General features: G+C 43.2%; 1 long non-coding RNA gene across 3 annotated transcripts in view; it reads left to right on the top strand.

The window, feature by feature from the left end:
* LOC123776183 (uncharacterized) overlaps positions 1–22,026 on the top strand; it is a 150,236-nt gene that overhangs the window by 37,456 nt on the left and 90,754 nt on the right. For all 3 annotated transcript variants that reach the window (XR_015722624.1, XR_015722625.1, XR_006775294.2), the window contains one exon: positions 13,092–13,191. This is a non-coding gene — a long non-coding RNA (uncharacterized LOC123776183). The remainder of the gene's footprint in view (positions 1–13,091; positions 13,192–22,026) is intronic.

Below are 22,026 nucleotides of genomic sequence, written 5' to 3'. Positions count from 1 at the left end.
TATAGGAGAATTTAGCAGGTAATATGGAGGCATTTTGAATCAGTGGCTGAAGAGCGGATTGCTCAGTAAATGGCGTTGGGACAACTGGCTCTCCATCTGGACTCCTACCATACACAAAAGTAAATTCCAGATGGAATAAAGCTCTGAACATAAAATCAAATCTATACAAGTATTGGAAGAAAATATGAATGAGCTTTTTTTTTTTTTAATCATCTTGGGTTAGAAATTCTTTGTAAACAAGATGGGAAACCCAGGGGCCATTAAGGAAAACCTGACAGAGTTGACTTTATTAAAAAAACATCATAAACAAAGTTAAAAGAGAAATGACAGATTGGGACAAGATATTTGAATCACACATTACGGAATAAAGGGTGTTATTGTCCATTATTTAAAGAGTGCTCCTAAGTTAATGAGAAAAATAAATAATGTACTTGAAAATGGCAAAAGATATAAAATAAGCAATTCTCAGGAGAAATTGCAAATGGCTGAAAAATATGTTCAACCTCATTAGTTGTAGAAAAGAATGTACAATAAAAGGACATGAGCCGCCATTTTTTTAACCTATCAGATTGGCAAAAAGCGAAGGGAACTGATTTGCTCTATCAGTTAAAATGAATGAATATACCATATAGACCGTCAAGGACAGGTGTCAGGAATATGTTGGTAGGTGAAAGAAGCAAGTTGTAGAACACCGTACATTATATGATGTCACTTTCATAATACTTTTTAAACAACAAAGGTAAGTAGAATTTATGTTAATAATTATTTATGCGTTACAAATACACATTGTCTTGTATAATAGCTATCTCTTGGAATAGCACTAAAATGAGTGTAAGTATACATCGGTAATCTTTGGATTACTTTTCGGCTGGAAAACATTCCTTTTATTATGCTTTATTTAACACTCATCAAGCTGCATAACTGATCTTTAGGAGACAGTTACAAGTCATTAGTTCAGGGGTATAATTGAATTGAGTATTATATTAATATAATGCAGTATTTTATGGCATTTCAGTCAGCTCTGACTAAATTCTTCAAATCGATCCTATTGAATTGGGTCATTGAAGAGGGCTCTGGCCCTAAGCCATGACTCTGGTAGGATCTTGTCAGGACCCCTTCAAACTTTAGGTTCTTGCGTTTTGTGCAAGGCCTGGGTTGTAAAACTGCCTCCTCCGTCAGCTGTGACTATTCTATATGACATCCAAGGACCCTCCCCATCTGCCCCAGGACTGCCCAGAGTGTTAACGAAATCACAACATCCTGGAATCCAGGGCATCAGCAGCATTGAACAAGTCAATGTAAATAAAGTCTTATGATCAGTTTGAACTTGGTTCCAAGTTGTTTGTTAGCAAGGAGTTAACAAGTTCAGACCTTTGGCCATCTGGGTCTTTAAGGAAAGCTTTTTTCCCCATTCCAATGACTTCCTGTTCATGGGAAAATGAGAGGAAATGAACCTCTAACAGGAGGATGGACCCACCCTTTTCCAGTCGTGTGGCTTAATTTGTCAGGTGTAATATTGGCACCTGGTGGCTTGTATTGGCTTCCTGCCCACCCTTGCTGGGGAAGTATCCACATACTTGCAATAGGCGGTAGAAGACTTCAAAGCCATTTGTAAGAGAAAGGATATTGTCATTAAAGAACTTAATGGTGAATACTCCCATTTAGTGATGTCAAGATAAAAGGAAAATTTTAAAAACACATTATCTAGAATTTTTTTCTGATGTATCATATGACCTGTTAAAACAAAGTAATGTAGTTGATTTAGTAACAATATATTTTTAAGGATACATATTTATTGATTGAGTGTTCAGTTTTCCTGTTTTTGAGAAGTTAACAAAGGTGTCAATTATTTATCAGAAGATACTGAATTGCTTCTTTAAGGATAGAATTCTCTTTGCTCAAGTTCACCTTTAAATAGTACTCTTTTTTATGCCTGCTAAAGCAATTGTTTCCTTTGAATCAAAAGGGAAAACTACAATAATATCAAGTGGATCTGGTAAATGAAAAAGGATGATATGAGTTTTCAGAATTCATTAGGAATTTTGGATGGGCACAGCTGGTTCAGTTCCATACCTCTCAATTTTCAGCTAGAAATAATTACTGCCTTTTGAACAATGGTATATTTAATTGTCCAGCAATTCAAGGTAAATTTGTCTATGAATGGGGATTAACCAAACTATAATCAGTGGTCATTAAACCAGAATAAATTCTACATAACAATGGAACTTATTTTAGTTTTTTAAATTAATGTAAACTGTATTGGCTTAGTAGATCTAAAACTCTCATGGCAGAGTCAACATTCATGGATATGGACAACAGGAATGGCTAATCTCCTTAAAGCATATGTTTGTGGTGTCATCATTGCAAACCTTAATCAGTAATTGTCATCAAATGATTAACACGTTTTTATTCGTCTAACAGAGTATCAAAAAAGTTTTATAAATCATTAATTGAATCGGTGTTTATTGAATGTCTATTCTTTTGAAGAGTGTAGAACTGGATTTGCCCTAGCAAAGACTGAAGACTTCTATGGGGGACACTAAGGATACATTACCAAGGTCTCCCAACCCTAAGAGTTGATGGCAACTTTCCACAGATCTTACCCTCTGTTACAACCTACCTGACTGGCAAACCTGAAATACATGAACAATTAGAAATAATATGTTTTGTGGTATAAACTGCAGGGCAGGTAGGGGTCCAGAAAAGAGATCCATGCTGATTGGATAACCTTTGAGGAAGAGGTTAGTTTGCTGAATCTTAAGGATGAATAGTGTTTAGATAACCAAATAGGAAAACTGGACATTTTAAGGGAGTGGGGGCTAGGAATGAATGAGTAGGTCCTTTGAGCAGGTGCAGAAGACTCCAGCACTGGTTGCTGGTTCCTGTGTGGTGAGAAATAAGGTAGATTGGTTCAGTAGCAATAATATGAAAGTTTTTGTAAGCTCAACAGAGGAATGTAGGTTTTGAAGTACGAGATGGGGATGGGGTAATGTGATTTGAATATTTATAGGACGAGTATAGCAGGGGACAGGCTGTCAGGAGGGAGATTTGCTAGGGAACTCTTGCGAGAGAGGGTTACAAGAAAACTCCACATGGTGATGGTGGAAATGGATAGAGAGAAATCAACTCAAGAGACATTTGGAAGGAAGGGAAGGATGGGACAAGGTGGCATGGGATATTGACTATCTAAATAGTTAAAGATAACCCCACAATTTCTACTCTAGACGGCTGGATAATTGATAACACCACTGATCTCTTGAAGGAAAATGATGACTTCAATTTTTAGACAGGTTATCTCTGGGATCAACGGGATGTCCGGTAGGACCATCCTATAGGCCATTATAAACGTGGAGTAGTAAGTAGCCAAGGGGCCAGGGGAAGACCGAAGAATTGATGATGAAGAGCTACAGACTGCCTGTAAAGCCCAACTCCACAGCCTGACTTTCCAGGCTGCTGTCATCTAGCCCCACGCTGCTTATTCAAATTCATCTTCAGCTGCTCCGCCGTCTGCACCTCCCCTCCTGGTCCAGTTAGTTAGCAAACAACACTTGCTTTTGGGTCTCTGCATTTCAGTTCTTGCTATTCTTGGTGCCTGGGACCCACTCCCCAAATATCTAATTATCAACATCTCTCTCTGCATCAGGGCCGGCTCGGGTCCTTTCCACGAGAAGACGTTTTTCGAGAACTCCAGTGCACACTCTTCTTTCTCTTTGTCAAACCCCTGTAGCATTTGCAGCAGGCACTCTCTGTAAAACACGTGATCGTATACATGTCTATGTTGTTGTTTAATCAGGTCAATGAATACCTATCTTGTTTTGTCAGTAAAACTATAAATGCCTCGAGGGTAAGGATCGATGTTCCTCTTGGATCAATTAAGAATTATATCGTACTGCTAAGAACAGAAGCTCCCAAACAGTGGCTTTAAAGAAACTAGGTATTTGATTTTGCTCATCGATGAGAAGTATGAAGGCAGGTAACCCTAAGCTGATTTGGCAAATCTTGATAAAAGCAGAGACCCAGCCTCCTCCGATCTTTGCACTTAACCATCCTTAGCATGGATTTGTCACTCCAGAATCACAGGCTGGCTGATCCTTTTCAAGTAAAGCATCAGCACTTGCAGACAGGCAGAAGGGGGGGAAAGGCAAGGAGTGAACAGGTTTTCCAACGTGAGCAGCCCTACGTTTAATGTGCTTCCCCGGACTCTCCACGCCACAGCGCTGCTTACGTTTCTCTCGTCAGCATTAGATATACTGCCATTCCGGTTTGCAAGGAAGGCTGCAAATACTGTGGGGTTTTTTTTTGTTTGTTTTTTAGGTGGACATATTGCTTTCTCCAACAAAATCTGGGTTATTTTAACGAACAGAAGGGCTATTGACAACCTGTAGGCAACAGATTTTTTGTGCTCTGTCTTTGTCTGTCTGTCTGTCTCTTTCATTCTGTCTCTATCCCTCTCTATAAATTCTTGTTTGGATACACACATACACACACAGAAATGGAGAGAGACAGAGAGATGATGCCCTATGTCTGTATCTTTATCTGTATTTGAATAATACAAATCAATATATATCAATATATTATATATGTGCATATGTATATATGTACACACACACAGAGGCATATTTCATTTTGTTGTGCTTCACAGATATTGCATTTTTTACAAATTGAAGGTTTGTAACAACCCTGTGCCAAGCAGGTCTACCAGCATCATTTTCCCAACAATACTTGTTCACATGCTGTCTCTGTGTCACATTTTGGCAATTCCTGCCATATTTCAAAATTGTTCATTATTATTATATTTGATATGATGATTTGTGATCAGTGATCTTTGATGTTACTATTGTAAGTGTTTTGGGACATGAGGAAACACGCCCATGTAAAACAGTGAACTTAATCGATAAATGTGTGTGCCTTCTGACCGCTCCACCAACGGGCTGTTCCCCATCTCTCTCTCCCCTCAGACCTCGCTCTTCCCTGGGACACGACAATGTTGCAATTAGGCCAATTAATAATCCTACAATGGCCTCTAAGTGCATAAGTGAAAGGAAGAGTCACAGGTCTCTTACCTTAAATCAAAAGCTAGAAACGATTAAGCTCAGAGGAAGGCATGTCCAAAGCTAAGACAGGCCGAAAGCTAGGGCTCTTGTGCCAGTTAGCCCAGTTGTGAATGTGAAGGAGAACTTCTTGGAGGAAATTAAAAGTGCTGCTCCAGTGAACACATGAATGAGAAGAAAGGGAAACAGCCTTATTGCTGATATGGAGAAAGTTCTAGTGGTCTGGAATGAAGATCAAACCAGCCACAACCTTCCCTTAAGCCAAAGCCTAATCCTGAGCAAGGCCTTAACTCTCTTCAGTTCTCTGCAGGCTGAGAGAGGTGAGGAAGCTGCAGAAGAAAAGTCTGAAGCTAGCAGAGGTTGATACGTGAGGTCTAGGGAGAGAAGCCGTGTCTGTAAGTAACGTAACAGTGCGAGGTGAAGCAGCAGGTGCTGGTGGAGAAGCTGCAGCAAGTCATCCGGAAGATCGAGCTAAGATCATTCCTGAAGGTGGTTATGCTAAACAACAGATTTTCAGTGCAGATGAAATAGCCTTGTACTGGAAGAAGATGCCATCTACGGCTTTCGTAGCTAACGAGGAGAAGTCAGTGCCTGGCTTCAAAGCTTCAAAGGACAGGCTGACTCTCTTGTTAGGAGCTAATGCAGCTGGTGACTTTCTCTTCAAGCCAATGCTTATTTACCGTTCTAAAAATCCTGGAACCCTTAAAGAATGATGCCAAACCAACGCTGCCTATGCTCTGGAAATAAAACAACGACTCCTCGGTGACAGTATATGTGTTTACTGAATATTTTAAGCCACTTGTTGAGACCCACGGCTCAGAAAAAAGAGTCCTTTTAAAATGTGACTGCTCATTGACAGTGCACGTGCTCACCCAGGAGCTCTGATGGAGACGGACAATGAGATCCATGTTGCTGTCATGCCCGCGAACCCTACTTCCATGCCGCAGCCCGTGGATCAAGGAGTCATTCGGACTTTCAAGTCTTATTATTAAAGAAATACATTTTGTAAGGCTCGAGCTGCCACTGATAGTGATTCCTCTGATGGATCTGGGCAAAGTAAATTGAAAACCTTCTGTAACTATTGGATCACATGGTATCCCTATTTACTAAGTTTTAGAGGAACCGTCCATACTGTTTTCCACAGTCAGTGGGTGCACCAATTTACATTCCCACCAACAGAGCATGAGGGTCCTTTTTCCTTCACATCCTTGTGAACACTTGTTATTTTTTTGTCTTTTTAATTTTAGCCATTCTGACAGGTGTGTGGTGATGGTTGAAGGGGAGTAGGAGATACACGCCTCCAGTTATGGAGTAAATAAGTCATGGGAATAAAAAGCACAGTGGAGGGAATATAGTCAATGATACTGTAACAGTACAGGTCCACTTGTGGTGAACACAGCGTAGCATACAGAGATGTCGAATCACTATGTTGTACAGCTAAAATCAACGTAACGTTGTATGCCAACTATACTCAGATAAAAAATTTAAAAAATATTAATACCAGAAATATATATATATGAAGACATGAAAACCTTCTGGAAAGGATTCACCATTCTAGATGCCATTAAGAGCATTCATGATTCAGGGGAAGAGATAAAAATACCAACATGGACAGGAATTTGGAATAAGCTGATTCCCACTCTCATGGATGACTCTGAGGGGTTCAGGACTTCAGGGGAGAAAGTCACTGCAGACATGGCGGAAGTAGCCAGAGAGCTAGAATCAGAAGTGGGGCCTGAAGATGGGTCTGAATTGCTACAATCTCATGATAAACCTTTAGTGGATGAGGAGTTCCTTTTTATGGAGGAGCAGAGAAAAGGGTTTCTTGATGGAATCTATGCCTGGTGAAGATGCCGTGAAGGTTGTTGAAATGACAACCAAGGATTTAGAATATTGCGTAAACTTAGTGGATAAAGCAGCAGCAGGGCTGGAGAGGATTGACTCCAATTCTGAAAGAAGTTCTACTGTGGGTAAAATGCTGTCAAGCTGCATCACATACTACAGAGAAATCACTCGTGAAAGGAAGGGTCAATCAGTGCAGCCAACTCCACTGTTGTCTTGTTTTAAGAAATCGCCCCAGCCACCCTGACCTTCAGCAGCCAGCGGTCAGCGGCCATCAACACGGAGGCAGGACCCTCCACCAGCAGAAAGATTACAACTTGCTGTAGCTCGGATAACAATATTGCTTAGCAATAAAGTATTTTTAAAGGTATGCACATTGGTTTTTTTTTTTTTTAGACCTAACACTATTACACACTTAATAGACTTGAATGTAGTGCAAACCTAACCACTTTTATATGCACTGGGAAAACAAAAAAATTAATTTGACTTGCTTTGTTGTGATGTTTGCTTTATTGCAGTGGTCTGGAGACAAATCTGCAATATCTCTGAGGTCTGCCTGTTACATAGATAGATGGACAGATAGAGAAAGAGAGATTTACTATCTCTCTCTCTCTCTATTTGAGCATTCATACATACACACTGTTGAAACTGAGCAAAATCGAATAAAAATGACAATAAAAATAATCTGATATGTTAAATATGCTGCTAACTACCATGCCTGGTGTAGTTATACGTAAGTGGAGGTATTTTTACCTACCTAACTACTGGTGTTACTTGTATAAAATCAAATCGAGTTTTTTTCCTACTGTATGGCAGCTTTGATTGGTTTTCTTGTGCCTGCAGTCAACATCACTGTTGATAGAAACGTCTCAACAATCATAGCCTCCCATCTCTTAGAAGTTAAATGTACTGATTTAGTGATCCAGGGCTTAGTTCCTGCATTCTTAAGTTTCCCCTCTGGTTCTCGTCCACTTCCATGATTTAACCAGTAATTTTCAAACTGTACGACGTGTTTTTGAATCTTGTAAGTATCATCAGCATATAGGAAAAAGTGACGAGTACAAGAAAGTAGACTAAGAAGACATCAGTGAAAATTCCGCATAGTCGTGGACATTCTGACCGTGTCACAGAACCTATGGAAGCATCGCCAAATATTGGGTCTTCCAGTTGTCACTGCTCACCACCCTGACTGTGACTCGATCATTTTATGAGCAGAGTGCTGATTAGGACTCAGGTCACAATTCCAGGTTCAAAGCTCTTTCTACTATGTTATTCATAACAACAGTAAAACAACGACGGTGATTGACGTTTTCGTGGAACTGTAGAGTGCCTCACCAGTCACGCACGGTAGACAGAGCAAATGTCATTGATCTTTTTTAGCAAAGGATACACTGTACAAAAATCATGCCGGGTAGTGGACGATCAGTCATTGGGATGCTATCTCATACTCATTGGTCATTGAAGGATCTTCCCCACCCTGATTACAAATACTCAACTGGTAGCTGTTAACCCGCTAATGGATCAGAATTGCCCAATCTGAATCCCTTGGATTAATCAGTTGGGATAAGGTGACATTTGCTTACAGTGCCGTTTCCTAGCCTCTTTCCCCATTATTTAGTCTTAGCCAGTGTAATTACGTCTTGGTGGTGAAACAACCAAATCAATAAGAAAAATAAAAATTTACTGTACCTTCTCGTTACACATCATTGCCTTCAAGATGGCACTTGAGATTTTAATTTTCTAAGACAACATTATCACTTAGGGTTTAGGCATCTCTTAATCTGCTGACTGATGGAGTGTGTGGCAGGCATTTTCACACCAGGACCATATGTGATATAATTACCTGAGCATTACAAAGGAGATAGGTACAGGAGCAGTTGCGGATCTGTTAAGGGGGTGACAATGCTTAGGATAGTCAGAATGGGAGTGGAGATCGATGGTAGGGAAATAGTTAAAGGCAATCAATATGAATTGGAACTCCCTTGTTTGTTTTCTTTTGAAACCTTAAAGTTATCCAAATGGAGTGTTAATTTAAAAAAAAACTGTTTTCTTGGGAGAAGACAATATTTTGAAATGTTTTTAATTTATGGGAGCCCATTTCCTTCAGTCTCCCATGGCTGCATGAGGTTGACCAAATGTTAGCGGCAACTAATTAATTAAGTTTGCAGAAAGTAGCAGCAGGGGATTGGAAACTTGAAGTGGAAGTGAGCTTTTTGACTGTAAACATGTTGCCTGCCTCAGAGACTATATCTGGACTGCGTGGTTGCTGAGTTATCCAAAGAAATGCAGGATCTCTGGGAAACTCAGGCTTGGCAAAGAGAAAAAAAATAACATCGTCTCTTGCTGGCAAATCCGTTCATTTATTTCCTGGGTTCATCTCGTGTTTTGCTTGGTTCTGGCCACACATTATGACGATGCCATCCTCTCTGTGATGAAAGCGGTTCCGCAGACTTGTCCTCAGAAGGAAAGGAACTAATATTTGTGAGTACTTTTTCTATGCCAGACTCTGTAGATGTATTCTTTCATTTCCTTCTGTAAAGCTGATAGAACTCTCCCTTTACAGATAAGAAAAGTAAGACTCCGAATTGGAGAACTCACTTGGGATCAGTTTATAGGCAATGAAATTGGGATTCAAACCCAGACTAATCTGACGCTGGAGCTTTTTGTGCTACCAGGATGCTTCATTAACTGCTGTAGAGGGTAGGGAAGGGCTGCAGGGAGCCCTGGCAGCCTCTTGCCTGGCTTCCCTTCTGGCCGAGGGAACTGTAACTCAGGGGAAAGGCACAGGGCCATGGAATGTGGAAGGGTGATTATCGGACCTGAAGGTGATCTGCAGATCACACTGAAAAACACTGAGTTAGAGTGATTCCTGAGCAAGATTCCATACACTTGGGGCCTCATGGCCTTCAGACTGCATTGGGCTAGACACCTTCCTTCCCTCAAGAATTTGAACCCAGACATCATATTGGAAAAGGTGAAGGGATTAAAGCTTAAAGGGGACGATACAGAGAGAGGGGCCAGGATGGCCATAAGGGAGGAATTCTGGGAGATCTGAGATTAGGAGGGAGTAGAACAATCATGATGAATTCACAGGAAGTTTTTTCTTTTTTCTTTTTTTTTAAGATTTTAAAAATCTTTATTTGAGAGAGAGAGAGAGAACGAGGGGGGAAGGGCAGAGGGAGAAGCAGATTCCCCTCTGAACACCTGATGTGGGGCTCAATCCCAGGACCTTGAGATCATGACCCGAGTCAAAGGCAGATGCTTAACCAACTGAGCCACCCAGATGCCCTGGAAGTTGTTTTTTTTTTTTTTTTTTTTTTTTTAAATTCAGAACCCCATGCCCATTGCGGGGCTTGAACTCATGACCCTGAGATCAAGAGTCATATGCTTTGTAGACTGAGCCAGCCAGGCACCCCCACAGGGAGCTTTTTGTAGAGAGGGGGCAAGAGCAGAGGCCGAGAGACAAGTAAGGACAAAACAAGCTGAGACAGAGTCAACTCCCAGCCTTTGGAGCTGCATCAGTTCCCAGGGTCTTCGTGTTCCCATCATGACGCAGGCATGTTGCTCTCGCCATGACAAGCTACCACTTCGATTTCATCATTTTGCTCTTTGAACTGCCAACATGGGGCTCTATGACTAGAGAGAATAGAGGCTTGCAGGAGACATTTGTTAGAAATGCAATAGACAATTCAGGATGCTGAAAAAATTCCGGACTATCTGAGGAGAATTGCACATGGTTTTCTCAGAGATTAAATAAGACTTAAGTCAAATCACTCTTTTATTGAGTTTTTGATGGATATTCCTGGTAAAAATAATCAATACAGGGACGCCTGGGTGGCTTAGTTGGTTGGGCAGCTGCCTTCGGCTCGGGTCATGATCCCGGGATCCTGGGATCGAGTCCTCCATCCGGCTTCCTGCTCAGCGGGGAGTCTGCTTCTCCCTCTGCCACTGCCCCTCCCCCCTGCTCACATGAGTGCTCTCTCTCAAATAAATAAATAAAATCTTTAAAAAAATTCAGTACAAAGTAAAAATTACAGTGTCCATGCCTGTACTTGGTAAAATATATTAGAGTCTAAAACTTGCCTAAAAAAATGGAATGTTCTTGACTAAGTTGAGATCTGCAAATTTTAAATGAGTAAAATCAAACACAGCAGAAACTATGGGGTTGCAGGTGAAAACTCACAACAGCTGATACTACGAATGGTATAATTTCATATGGTCAAAAATACTGATGAATAAATCAAATCTTGTTTATAAATTTATGTGGAAAAAATTGAACTAGATAAAAATCATGTTAGTAAATAAGAATGAAGTGGAAAATATGGGTAAAGCTTGCCTATTCTATATAGAAAATGATTTGCGGAATTAATTTGGGCTAATGGGAACTTCTGCTTCTGAGTAGTCTGCTGTGGCAGGCTCTTGGCTGCTGCTGGAACGACTAAAAAGAATGGGATAAATTACAAAACTGTCTTTTTAAAGACATTGGAGAACTCAGAAGCCAAAAGTATTAGATACATGAAAATTCCAGAAGGAAGTTGAAGTTCCCTTCCCAGGTTAGCTGAGATTTCTGGCCGTTTTCTTTCCTGGGGACAATTGTACATATGGTCACAGGCTGAGGGTCAGTCAGGCGTGGCCTAGACAGAGGGACCCTGCAGGGGAAAGACAAACCTGCTGAGGAAGCTGACAAGTTAGGATCTAGAAGGGCTCTAAATGTCTTAGCCAGTTTTCTCAGGGGACGTTTGCAGAGGGCTAGGGTGGCTCGAGAGTCTGGGAGGCTGGGCTGGGAAAACAGAGGGCCGTGTCTTACTACCTTCAAGGGCTGTGCAACCCGCCCCATGATGGAAGGGCCTACAGTGAACACACAGTTGTCGTTGAGGTATTTGAAAACAGGGGTGGACTTTTTCTAATTGAAGCTTCAATCTGGCTCCAAGTCAGCTCAATTCCTCATTGGACCGAGGTGATCTGTTTCTCTCCTCATCTGCCTTTCAGAGGAATGTACAAACCCTCTGGGGGAAATAACAAAGACCAGTCTCTCAGACTCTCTACACATGATGTTACCTGTGTGGTAAAATCTTACGAGGCAGGTGAAGAAGCAGAAAAACAGGACTAACAATGAAGAGAAAAGCAAGGAATAGAAGTAAACCAATCGATGATCTGGACACTGGAGTTTGTTCAAAGACTTAATTAATTTATTCTTTTAAAAGATTGTATTTATTTATTTTTGTGAAAGAGAGAGAGAGGGAGAGAGAGCATGAGCAGAGGGAGGGGCAGAGGAAGAGGCAGACTCCCCGTTGAGCAGAGAGCCTGATGTGGGGCTCCATCCCTGGACCCTGGGATCATGACCTGAGCTGAAGGCAGACGCTTAACTGACTCAAAGTAAAATAGCTAGTATAAATATGCTAAAGAAAATGGAGGCAGGGCGCCTGGGTGGCACAGCGGTTAAGCGTCTGCCTTCAGCTCAGGGCGTGATCCCGGCGTTCCGGGATCGAGCCCCACATTAGGCTCCTCCGCTATGAGCCTGCTTCTTCCTCTCCCACTCCCCCTGCTTGTGTTCCCTCTCTCGCTGGCTGTCTCTGTCTCTGTCGAATAAATAAATAAAATCTTTAAAAAAAAAAAAAGAAAATGGAGGAAAAGATGCACAGAAGTGGTGAAAAGATGGGGGAGGACCAACTGAGAGTTTGAATCTATAAAAAGGAATCAATCAGATGTTCTAGGACCTAAAAATATTATGTCTGATATTAAGAATTCACTGGCTAAGTCTAATAGCTTATTGGATGCAGGAGAAGACAGAATTAGTATACTCAAAGTCAGGCTCCAAGAAAATAGCTAAACTGAATCACAGAAAAAAACATTAAAATACTGAACAGAAGAGCTAGATGGGACATAATGAAATGTTTAACACATGTATAAATTAGAGTCCCAGGAGGGTAACAGAACAACAGTGAGGAAGGAGGAATATTGGAAGAGATCATTGTCACATGTTTCCAAAAACTGGCAAAACACATAAACCTATAGATTCAAGAGGTCCGGCAAATCCAAGCAGGATAAATACAAAACCCCCCTCCCTTTAGATACACCAGCGTGAAGCTGACAAAACTAGAGATACCCAGAACCAACAAAGTTTGCTCTAGAAAATAGCTTCTCCATGAAAATCCATTGGTGTTGGTATTCCTTTGATTAAAAAGTTTATATTTACAGGTACAAAAGCAACGTGTTCCTGAGGTCAAAATTGGAGGAGTAAACCCAAACGAAAACAAAAGGCAGGGTTCAAGCCTCATCTTTTTCCTGGTATGAGTGGGTGAGTTTGTTCCTTGCCATCAAAGAACTGACCTGAAATCCTTCTCTGAGTATTTCTCCTTCGCCAACCCTCTTCTTCCCTTACCTGATCATTTTAGCTTTTTGGCTGAATGTAGGGCTCTTGGTTCTGTTTTTTTGCTTAATTGCTCTCCTGAATCTTGGAATTCCTAGATTTTCAAAGTGGCATTTCTCCTGCCATTGCTGTTTCATTGCAGCCTGGAGCGTTCTGGTGAGAGAACCATCTTGGTCCCTGACCCTGGAAAGCAGTGTCCAGTAGTCAATCACTTTTGCCTTTGGGGTCTGTTTACTCTGGTTAGAACAGACAGTCAGGAAGGAACAGTGCAATGGATTGTGCTTACTGGGTTTGCTCAAGTGATTTTTTTTTTTAAATAGACACAACACAAATATTACAAAACATGAAGTCCCTAACTTAGAGACAGGTGGATAGTGGCATACTTCAAACACCTGGAGAGAGATGGATGTCCACCAGTGTCATATCTTTTCATGCAGATGACAAGATTGATGTGTCTTATCTTACTTGAATATTTGTCAGTGGCTACATTTTTCCAGTTATGCTTGCTGTAGGTCTTAAGGTGGTTTGCCTGCTTTCTTTTCCCTGTCCAGTTCTTGAGCCAGTACTAGGCAAACCTATACAGGATTGAGATCCTCATGACATGGCAAGTGTAGTCTAGAACTGTGATCGGCTGCTCAAATCAAGAATCAAGTGTGCAGCTGTGTAGCCCTTCACAGAACCTCCCTCGTTATTCCAGTTCTCCTACAGGTTCTGGGGGACTGTCCAGACTGTGGCCCTTTTGTGTGGGTCACCTAGATTCCTACTCAGCTTTTGCCAATCTCTCTCCCAAGAGATAGATCCTGACCTGATGCTCCTGGCCCTTATCTGGGGTTCATTCCCACCTACTATGACTGTCATTCATTCGTTCATTATTTCCTTTAATGTTTTTATTATCACTCACTGTGTCTGCTACCACGCTAGGTGCTGAAAATGCAATGGTGAGCAAATTGGTGTGAACCTTGTTCTCAGAGAGTTTATATTCTAGTGGGGAAGAAAGACACTAAATAAATAGCCAGACAAATAAATATCTGATGGTAAATTGTGATAGGTACTATGAAGGATGAGAACAAAATTCCAAAAGGAAATACCAAACAGATCTAATGTTGATTGGGTCGGGGACCAGGGGAAACCTTTTGGAGTCAGCCAAGTGAAGATTAGGGGGGAAAGTGCTCCAGATTGAGAGGAAGCAGGTGAATGGCTCAGAGGCGGCACTGAGCTTGGCCTTTTTGATGACTTTCATGGTGGCCAGTGAGATTAGAGCCAGGGTTGCCAAGCCTGGCTCTCTGAGTTTCCTGTGGCTGCCATAACGAATCCCTGCAAATTTAGTGGCTTCAAACAATAGAATTTATTTTCTTATAGATCTGGACACCAGAAGTCCAAAATCAGTACACTGAGCTGAAATCCAGGTGTCAGCAGGGCAGCACTCCTTCTAGAAACTCCAAGAGAGAATCCATTTCTTGCCTTTGTCAGCTTCCAGTGGCTGCTGGCATTCTTGGACTTGTGACCATATCACTCCAGTCTTCAGTGCTGCAAGACTCTAGATCTTCATGTCTCTCTCTGCCCCATCTTCATATGACCTCTTCTGATGTGTGTGTCCAATTGCCCTCTGCCTCTCTTTTATAGGGACACTCGCGATAGCATTCAGAGCCCACCTGAATAATATAGCATCATCTCCTCATCCCAGGATCCTTAACTTAATCACATCTGCAAAATCCTCTTTTGCCATATAGGATACCATCTATGGGTTCCAGGGATTAGGACCTGATATCTTTGGAGGCTGATATTCAGCCCACCACTCTAAAGTGTACTTAAATCTCTTTGGGAAATTTAAATGTGCATTGCTTGGGCTCCTCTTTAGACCCGTTAAGTCAGAATCTCTGGGAGAGGCTTGGGCACGGGTATGTTTTAAATGCTCCCCAGGTGACTCTACTGTGAAGCTAAGGCCGAGAGCTGCTGATTAGAGTAGAACGAGGAAAGAGCGGTTACCGTGGTAGGCAGGAAGTCATCACCGTCTGGAGACCTCCGCTGCCCTCTTAACCTGAAAAGACCCCTTAGCTAACAATGCTGTCTGAATGAGGCCCTCACTTAATGTGGCTTTTTGAAAGATTTTGTGATTTGCTTCCTTGTGGTTCTTGGTCCAACCTCCTTCAGTTCTTACTACTTCTTTCCATCAAGCCGACACTGAGTTTCTAGAGTGTGTGACACCCGAGTTGGTCCAAATTATGAAGAACATACAGAGCTAACAAACTGCTGGAGGTCAAACTTAGTTGGCCTCACACAAATGCTGAGTTGAGTGCCCTGGCGTTGTAAGTCCAAGTCTGGAATGCATGTACTGAGGTACACATGTAAATTTGTAAAACCAATTAATGTCAGTCTGTTCTACAAACCGCTGTTAGAAGCAGGCCCTGAATTGGGGAAATGTGCGGGGAACCTGGGCCTTCCAGAACTCACTACTTGTTTTAGCCATAAAAGAGAATTTTTTTTCTTTTGCACTTGTACCCACTTATCTATAAAAATATTGATTCTTTTTGAGTGAATATATTTGGGGGAAAGTCAGAATTTGGTCTATGAAGACCCCCCATAGTTATCATTAGCCTTGGCCCTAAGGACAAACGTAGTCTCATAAGCACATAGGCCTGTCACTTGAGACCTATGAGAGAGACCACGTAATCTGCTGAGAATTTGATAATCTGAGGAAAAGATCCAATTTAGGGAGCTGCTATAAAGCCTCCATAGCTATTTGCTAGTAGATCAACATTTTCAAATGGCAGTTTGAGAGAAATTCCCAAGCCCATTTCCCGAGCTCATTACTGGGCCATTGGGGATTAATTTGAGGGCAGCCATCTTTCCTTCTACAACCACTAAATTGTCTCCGGGGAGGTAAAGACGCTGTGATCTTGCTTTGGAGCTTGTAGTCTTTTCATGGTCAGATCTGCTAATAGGCTTCATCCACAATGCAATGTTGGTCATGCCTGGAAAGCCTGAGTTGCTTTTTTTTTTTTTTAAGTACTGGGAATGTTTAACTGGAAAATCTTCATGGACGAGGCCACGGTCTATGTAACATCATCCTCCTGACCCTGTGTCACACCATCTCTAGCACAGGGTCACATTCAGTTTGTTACTACTTGTTGTTGACATCACCTTAACCAGGGCTGGACATCGTGAAAAGCTTCAATGAAAACATGGTGCTTCTTTTGGAAAATCCTTCTACCCCCTTCCTCCTCCTAGCTACCCTCTCCTTGTTTCCATAACTGTGTGCACCAGATCATTTGATTTCACCAGATTATTTCATACTGGTAAAGACACTAAAATGTGCCTATTTCCTAGTGGGCTACCCTAGGGGTACCCTTTCAATTTAGGGAGGCTGAGCAGTGCTGTTCCCCCCCCCCCCCCCGGGTCCTTGGTACTAAGCATGCTCAGTGCTTAAAAACGTATTTGAATTTATGTTGGACTCCCTTTCAGAGCCCTTTTTAAAAACTTTCTATTTCACATATCCTTCCTTTTCCAAAAGGGCAGATGCGTGTGTCATGACTATCTTGTCTTTTGTCTTGATTATCTCATTGAAGTGGAAACCTATGAGTCACATGGTCATCACAAAAAATTCTTTCCTGCTAAGATCTGGCAGGTGGTCCCAGTAATACCTTTCTTATCTAGGAAGTAGTTCAATTATTTTCACCTATGACAAAATGCTGAAGTCACTCAGGAAGAGAGGAAAGAGGGATTGGAATTGCTAGCTCCACCACCCCCATGTAGGGTAAGGCGGCTGAAAACAGCCTTGCTTTCAAGCATAAATTCCCCTCTTTCTCCGAAGAGCCGCAATGTCCGAGGCATTGGCATGCAAACACTTGCAAAGTGAAAATGGATACACTTCCACAGCTCCTCATCCCTGGCCTCGGGAGGACAGCTTGCCAACCGTGCATGCATGTTGGTTTGGCACTGAGACAAATGTTCCCTGGAGCATAGACTGAAACCACCAAACTGATATCACATGGGACGCCAGCCAAATCCTGACCTTGCGCTCTGTAGGTGAGCGGCTGTGGGGTTAACCTGTGATGGTCTCTTGCTCCTGCCTGGTTGGTGGCCTGGGTTTTTGTTTTTTGGTTTTTTTTTTTTAAATGGCAACGTTTGAATCTTACTGCTTTCCTTACTCCCCCGGTATCCACCAGCCACAAAACCGCTCTCCTGGCCTTGGCTTGTGAACAGTGGGCAGCTTCTTGGCTCCAAGAAATGGGCAAACCACACGATTTCTCCTTGCCCGGTGTCTTCTTGCCCTTTGAGAGAAAAGGGCCACTCACGGACTGTTCCAGAATCGTGCCTGGGTGGCAGGGCCTGTGGGCTGGCATCTCAGTGTCTGTGATTGGTGTCTGCTCCCTTTGCCTCCTCCTCCTTTGCATTTTCTCCCACTGCTCCAACTCTTCCCATCCCCTTTTTTTGTTTCCAACCCTTATTTATTCAGAGCTTCCAATATTCTAAGTTTTTCATGAATTCAGGGCTTTAATTTAGCATGTGGGGTGCTGGCTCTTCCAGCAAGCTGCTTTGGTCATTATTTCCAACTTGAGGGAATAAAGAGGCAGCAGGGTGCAGTGGGAAGAGTGGGGGCTGGAGGCCAGAAGGCTCGGTACTAGTCCCAGCTCCACTAATGACGGAATGGGACTGTGGGACCCCGGCCAGGACACACCCCGGCCGCCGGCCTCAGTGTCCTCTCCGGAGTCGGGGTGAGGAGTGTGGACACGCTGATTTCTGAGGCTCATCCCATTCTAGCATTCTGTGGGGCTCACGGTTGGTGTGAAATCCATATGGGGTTGTGCCAGTCTCACTTCCTTTTTTCTTTTGAAAAACTTTATTGTTAAATGAGTGAATGAAGAGATGTGAGCAGAGTCCCTAAGCTCGATGTCTCCAGTGCCGAATATGGAGGAGGGGGGAATCTTTCTTTATATCGGTGTCCAGAGGCTCAGAGCCTAGAAATAAAATTCAAGACACTTCCTCTCTTGAAATGTGCAACCGTGTTTTCCACCAGGATAAGAAAATGAGGCGAGCAGAGTTTGCTCCTTTTTAAAGAATCCAGTACCGTTGCACAAGGATGTATAATTGTTCAAGTAAAATTGCACTTTTGGAAGGAAAAGGTTAAAGTTGGCTACTGATATTCATCAGGAGATGGATATTTAATCTTTAATCTCTTGTCCTAGGCCTCCACTTTGGATCAACTCATTATCCCGAATAAACGATGTGTCATTCCCATTATTTATGTCTCACTGCAGCCAAAGTATCTGGACCTCGTTTTAGTAAGCGCCATTCATTTCGACCCATTCAGTATTAATCTCCCTGCTAACATCTTTCCTGTTCTATGTGCTGTCCCCTATTTGCTTTTATGTTTTCTGCCGAGTGTTTATAAAAGGATAATCTTTTACAAAGCAGACAGAATTTTTGTGTATAAACTGCTCTGTTTGAATGCCTCATTGATATACCATCTAAAAACTGAAGTGTTCAGCAAGATTAGCAAAGCCCCGAGCTATTGAGCTGGGGAAAACATGAGAACCAGTCCCTTCTCTACAGGAGGCAAAGGTGACGAAGGATGCCTTTGCTTTCGCAGTAGTAGTGAAAGCAGAGCCATGGCCCGCACAGGCCCTAATAGGCCTGGTTGCCTAGAAATTCAAGGAGCGCGAGGCGAGCAGCTCAGAAGTCACTGGGAAAGATAAAGAGCGAGGTGGTCCAGTGACTTCTTTCCTGGAATTTTCTCAGCAAACGCCAGGGCTCTCCAAACGCCGGATTTGCATGGAGTCCCCACTTCAGCTAAACCCTTTGCTGAAGGATGACATCTGCACGCCGTTGCTCAGTTGCTCACGGAGGTTAAACGATTTGCGTTCTTCGGGTCTACCTTGTCGAAAGGGCGGGAGGAGCTAAGCTAGGATCCGAGGTGGGGGGGCGGTCTCTCCTGCTGCCTCCATCTTCTCTCTCCAGGGACTGGGATCTCATCCAAAGGGCTCTCTTTTGCAGGGAGGCGGGCGAGATCACTTCATTTTACAATGGACAAAGAAGGTTCCTTTGTGGAATTTTGCATGGCATGGGGTCCCAAATATGCCACCGATAAAAAGACTTAACAGATGGACTCTGAGAATAGGAACACGTTCAAGAAGAAAAAATTTTTTTATAAAATCAGTGGAAGGGGGTTGCGAGTCTGCCCACTGTGGGAGCTGAGCACGGGAAGCTGCCCTGAGCAAATGCTTTGTACCTTAGACAGGGCAAGTGCTGCTGGTAGAGATGCATGGAGGCATTTGAAACAGCCTGTGCTTGGGCTTTTAGTTGGCAATGCTGTGGGGGAAAAAAACCTCCCAAGAATCACAGTGCCAAAAATTATACGTGCCTTCGAAGAGTCATTTTTACCAACAAATTGATCACTTGTTTACTCAATAAGAAGGTTTGTTATTTTCTAAGGAGTGCCCTTTGCAGACCTTAGAATTTTGCCTCCATTCCACATTTTTTAGCGAAAAGTTCAGGACAGACATGCAGTTGTGCCATTCTAACGGCATAAACGCTGAAGTGGTAAGGGCCAGCCAAATCTCTTCGGAAGATCTAAGCTATTAAAACCACTCCAAGTGTACCCATCACGACTCTGTCAACAGTCAAGCCCTGTTTAGGATTTTGCTTTAGCTCAATACCACCATTGTTGACCACTGCTGGTGGTGTTCACTAGATTGGGCGCCCTCGCATCCGCAATCCACACCGAGACGAGGGCGGACCGACTTGGGGGAAGACTTGGAATCCTCGTTCTTTGGGGGCACTCTGTGTGGCCTGTGGGGAAAATGACACCAAAGGACAGTTCTGCCTCACCACTTAGCAAGACAGCTGTGTACTTGGGTGTGATGGAGGGACTGGGGGAAATGGGAATTCTTACAGTGAGCCTGGCCAACCTCGGTGCCCAAAAGAAGACAGTGATGAGGTTCTCTGACGGGGAGCCAACCTCTTGACGGTAGGGCTCACGGTGTCGTCTCCTATGGCTTTGACCTTAACACCCCAACAATACACAAAATGAGCCTTCTCATGCAGAGGGGCTGCTTCGGTTATGTGAAGTGTCCATCTCAGTGGGGCCTCGTTTGGGACTTCATTTCTTCTACTTTCCACTCCTGTTTTTTTTTTTTTTTACACCATTCTTTTTCTTCCCTTCTTTTCTCTTTGATTTTCTTTGCTTCCCTCCCTCCCTCTTTCCCTCCCTCCCTTTCTTCCTCTTGCTCTCTCTGTCTTCTCCTTTCTTCATCTTGGAGCTACTGGGGACGGTAGAGTGTAGAAACATGACCCTTGCTTTGCAAGGGTGACAGTCAAAATCTCTCACTGTGACCAGCACAAAACGTGTCTCGTGGAAGGATGGCCAGTCGAGCTCATTTGGCATTTTGGCACCTATCACTTATTAGCAGCTGCCTGGAGCCCTGTGCTGAGAGGATTCTGAGTTCAGAAATGGGCTCAGAGGTAATGAGTGTCCTGATCAACTAGATGTGACAGCAAAGGACATAAAGGGAGTGGAAAGGAGGGGTACTCGTGGCAGGAACTTGCCATCCCGGGTCTACATCAGGGTTTATCAACCGTGGCACGCCTGACATTTGGACTAGATAATTCTGTGTTGTGGGGGCCGCCCCAATCTCTGTCGGATGCTCCACAGCATCCCTGTCCTCTAGGCACTAGATGCCAGTAGCACCCCCACTGTGGTGACAACAGAAACTGTCTCTAGATATCGCCAAGTGTGCCCTCGGGGGGTAAAATGGCCCCTGCTTTAAAACCATGGGTCTAACTAATTACCACCAGACTAAATATAGGGAAGCAAATGAGAAAGTTAAAGGGGCCGGAAGGATGGAGAGCTCTGGAAAGGAGGTGAGGCCGTGTGGAAAGTGTGGCATGTGTGTGATGGCAGAGAAGAACGTCTCCGTCACTCCTGTTGCCTGCTACTCTGTGCGTTGTGTGCCGAATTTCCACATCCAGGGTCAGATCCACGACTGGACCAGGACGCCGTGGAGTAGAGCCTGAGATCACAACAGGAAGGATTGAACTGTACTACAGTTTTTCGAGCCGAAGATGGGCGGAACTCTGGATCCTATTATTGCTGCAAGTGTTCTGTGCTGCAGAGTGTTCTGTGCTGCAGATTTCAATAAACGGAGCTGACGATGCTGCTTAGAGCTCACTAGAAGGTGGATTGGTCACATGCAGGGGGACAGGAAGTTCCCTGGGCAGCCATGAGAATCTTTGATAAGCAATGGGACCTGGGACCTTGGGAAATGAGGGCCACGGGAATCATAGCCATTATACAACCCCTTTACAGGGGCTTAATTCACCTTACATCTCCTGATTTGATCTGAGCATTGGTAAACAGTGAACAAATACTAATGTATTTGATAAAATAAACCAAGAGCTTCAGGGCACATTCAAAGTGCCCAACTCAATTCCAGACTCCGTTTCAATTTATGACACAAATATTTCGGCACGGGTCGTTTCAGGCAATGTGATGCAGTGGAAAGTTCTGGGTTTGACTTCGAGCTCTGCTCTTTGCTTAGAAGCTTGAGACAACAAGCAAGTCACCTCCTCTCTCTGACCCTCAGACTGGTATCTGTAAAATGGGATAGTTTTTCCTGCCCAGCAAGGTTGCCATGAGATGATATAAATCAGAGGCTGTCTCAGGAATTGGCACAAATTAGGCGGGTAAAAAAAAGCGTCAGTTGCCTTCCTTCTTGCCCTTCACCCTCTGAGTCTTGTTGTCATTCTTCTCCTAGGTTAAGACAG

The sequence above is a fragment of the Ursus americanus genome, chromosome 2 (assembly GCF_024610735.1).
Source record: "Ursus americanus isolate L20-20 chromosome 2, mUrsAme1.1.p, whole genome shotgun sequence".
NCBI classification, from domain to species: domain Eukaryota; kingdom Metazoa; phylum Chordata; class Mammalia; order Carnivora; family Ursidae; genus Ursus; species Ursus americanus.
This window is presented reverse-complemented; position numbering and strand designations above follow the sequence as displayed.